Source organism: Pinus tabuliformis, chromosome 8 (assembly GCF_031772625.1).
Source record: "Pinus tabuliformis cultivar Carrire ecotype Pingquan chromosome 8, CPIR1, whole genome shotgun sequence".
Classification (NCBI taxonomy): domain Eukaryota; kingdom Viridiplantae; phylum Streptophyta; class Pinopsida; order Pinales; family Pinaceae; genus Pinus; species Pinus tabuliformis.
Genome location: NC_142294.1, coordinates 676,936,578 through 676,940,565, shown reverse-complemented (window position 1 = coordinate 676,940,565; position 3,988 = coordinate 676,936,578). Strand labels below are relative to the sequence as shown.

The 3,988-nt window shown below is 37.3% G+C and overlaps 1 pseudogene; it reads right to left on the bottom strand.

Annotated features, from left to right (window-relative positions):
• Nucleotides 1-2,364: 2,364 nt before the first annotated feature.
• LOC149237391 (carboxylesterase 1-like) lies at nt 2,365-3,552 on the bottom strand (annotated as a pseudogene).
• Nucleotides 3,553-3,988: the final 436 nt, after the last annotated feature.

Below are 3,988 nucleotides of genomic sequence, written 5' to 3'. Positions count from 1 at the left end.
CTGAGTAAGTAATGGGAAATGGACTAAAAATAACCCAATGTTCTTCCAATGAATAAGTAAGGGGAAATCGACTAAAAAATAACCCAATGTTCTTCCAATGAATAAGTAAGGGGAAATCGACTCAAAAATAATCCAATGTTCTTCCATTACGACCACGAAATATGGTTGCACACAGATCAACAATGTATTCCAAGTTTGTCATGGTTTTTAACAGGCGTTGTTTACATCACAATTTCACTGGGATTGCAAATTTGTGGCTGGCATTTGGTTATAAAAATTTAAAAAAAAATTGATCACTAGAGTGTTTGAATTGTTTTTTATGGTGGAAATGGATTCAAGCACTATCAAGAATCTTTTGAGTGCCTAAAATCCTAGAGCTTGAAAACTATAACCTAGATTTAAAAAAAAATCAACTAAATTTGATCAAAATCTTAAAGAAATTTCCATTATTTTGGAGGAAAAATTGTGGCCTCCTTACAGTAATCTTCTTTTTTAACAGAGCTACCATTGAAAAATTAAATCCATCACTAAAAAAAGCAGATCTAGCTCGATGGCCAAAGAGCTACAACCTAACCTCAATTTTCTAAGAAACTGCCAATAAGTTTGGGTTACCAGTGGAGAATGAGTCTAAGGGCTGCCAAAAAAGAGAGCCTTGTGGTACTACTATCTGAGAATGAGGGCCCCAAGCTGGGGGTAAATGAAATTTGTAATCGAAATTGGCCATTAGAGCCTAGTGATCAAGTTTAAGGAGTGGAGAAAACGAAGCTGAATAAACTAACTCGGGAAAAAAAAAAAAAAACAAAGAGGGCCACCATTTTTTATCCTTTGCAGAGATCCAGAATTTAAAAAGCAAAGAGGGCCACCATTTATGATCCTTTGTAGAGATCGCAAAGAGGGCCACCATTTATGATCCTTTGTAGAGATCCAGGTTAAAATCTGAGCACAAATGAGCCTAGATTTTATGACCAAATAATATGACATGAAGAAGTATTGAAGCTATATATTTTTATTTTGTTATTAATATAATATTAAGAATTTGCAGTTTGTTATATTGTAATGAATGTGTTTTTGAATGCATAAATGGATTTAGTTTTTTGAAAAATAATTGAGGAATTAAGATTCTGTAGAGTTCATAATTAAACTTGTAATTCCAACAAATCTCTCCTTAATTGTGTAACTAGCATTTGCACCAGAAAATGCAAAGGGCACGCCGATAATGATTAGGTTTTTTTTTACCTCTCCAAGCAAAATCTTTACCAGTTGGCTCTGCTAACAGATATGAAATTGAAAATTCAGTGATGAAAATAAGATTTATATTTACTAACTTCAAATCCATCAAAATACTAACTTGGATTGTTAACTTCAAATCCATCAAAATATTAACTTGGATTGTTAAACTCTGGAAAATTCATTGTCAAATACAAAAGAAGCTAAATCAAAAGTTATGGAATAGAATTGTCTGTCTCTCTTTTTCATAAATAAATTCTAAATATTTCATGTGCTTTAGGTTTGGTGAATTTTTTGCCCCGTTTTTATCAAGTTTTTCCAAGTGATAGGTTGACTCTTACTCTTTGGCTTCTTACACCATTGTCAAGTCCAATTTGAAGAATTTGGTGCATATATTTTTCAGCCATAGAAAATGAGCCAAAAGATGAAATGAAATTCCAACTAATAACAATAATGCACAACAACCATCTTTGTGGCCTTAATAGTTAAAAAATATATGTAAGTACTTCAGCTATTAACAATGTGACATTAAAAATAACAGATAAATTAACTACCCAACCCATTGGAGGAAAGAATTTGCATTTAGACCTGCATCACATTTGATATATTAACCACGTTCAATTGGTACATTTAAAATGGTAATCCATGGTGTTCAATTGAACTTTATGAGAGGGGCGAAGTTGTAGACGTGACAAAGAAGACTTGAAGTATGCAAGAGGCGCAGGGTTATAAATGAGATGGCCCAAAGCTAAACTTTGTGAGAATGGGGAGGTTGCAAGTGGAATGGACAAGAGCCTTTCTAAACCATTAAGCGACTGATGAGTGGGCAATTTACTGATGAGTTATTGGCACCAACGAACATGTGATGTACCCAGGTTTAAAAAACAATTAAAATTAATGATTATTGAGCATCCAATAAATTTTCAACTGCAATTTGACAAATCGAAGGTTTCAAAGAAACTATATGGTATGTTGTTCCATCCCATCTTACACAGCCAAGGCACATTTTTTACAAACTATTTCAATGGCGGTATCCCATAGATGGGCAGAGACATGCATGTAAACTTAACATTCATGAATGAAAGAAGAGAAGAAACAGGATCCATCGATTACTCATTGGACCGCTAACTACTCATTTCAATCTACGGATTTAATGAAATTAGAAGCGTATTCCATTACTTTTATTGAGCTCTATTCCTGATCTTGAGGACAACGAAACTATTGTCTTCCTCTTCAAACACCGCAACTTCAATGATTTGCTCACCATATGATAATTTGAGAATCTTGCAGTACTCCAATTGTTTGTCCCTTAGAATGTCACGTCCTCCAATCACCATCACAGTCCGAGGGAGGGATCTTGCAAGGTACCAAGCCTCCTCCTATTCGGAGATGGGGGCGAGTGGATTGCAGAAATAATGGTCTTTGTTGCTTCCCACAGGTAGTGCCAGCCTCGACTGCTTATCTGAGGCTTTCGATGTAAACGTAGAGGCTTTCAATGTAAACGTAGGGTTATCTATCCTGTCTCACTCTCAGACGCAGTCTGCGCTTCCCCTCCAAAAGAGAGATACAACAAAATCAATCTTCTGACCCTCATTTCTCATCCCTAATCTTGCCTGCTAGTCCACATTCCGTGGTGATGTGCGATGTCCCCTCCTGCGCTGTCACCCATGAGGAACACCCTGGAGTAGTCGGCAATCGAACCAGGGATCACCTCCTCCTCCTCTGCTGATAGCCATTGTAGTGCAGAGATCGAATCATGGTAAGCCGCAGGCACGCGATGCTTGGGAGCCAGTGTATAGTCGACAGAGATGATGAGGGTGCCTACATACGGCGCCCACTTGAGACAGAAGCCGTGGAAAATGGGGTTCCGTGTTATATACCCACAAAAGCCACTGCCATGAAAGTAGAGGATTACCGGTAGGCATGTGGTGATGGCAGAGACGTGACGAGGGAGATAGAGGCGCACCCACAGGCCGAGTGTATTGTCAAACACGATGTCTTTGTATAAAATTTCGATCACTCGGTGGAAGAGAGTCGAGAGATGGTTCGGCAGCGCGCACCACGGATCCTTCGTTGTAGAGCTTAAGGACGTCCTCCAACTCTTCAACCACAGAACTGAAGACCCACCATCCGTCATGATTATCTAAGCTTATCGAGGCCATAGACAACACGTGTTCAAGATTCTGTCAAAGACAACGAATCTGCATAATATCACCACAAGAAACCTCACTCAAAAAATGACGACGGCAATGGCTAACGAGCCCGCCATAGGGCATTAAATGACCGTTTAGCTGCATACTCTTTAACCCGATAACATACCGTCATTATTTTTTATTTCTCTAGTCACCCCGCGCGTCATTATTTTTTATTTCTCTAGTCACCGCGCGCGTGTTATAGGCTTAAGGAGTATGCAGCTAAGCAGGCATTTAATGCCCTATGGCAAGCTCATTAGCCATTGCCAAAAATGACTATAGGCATAAATATAATTATACATTAATTGAACAATTACTTTTTAGCCCGTATATGGACTTAAAAATTGTAATTTTAAATATAAAAGGATTAGTGAAAAAAACATAATTTCCATAGATAAATGAGATTACAAAACTGTTATTAATAAACATATTCATTAGTAGGAAAGTGAGATTTTAACTCAATGATCATTATACATAACGATAAAATTTATATGTAAAAACAACGATCCACTTAAAAGGCAAATAAATTCTCCAATTAGTAGTAAAGTGAGATTTTAACTCAATGATCA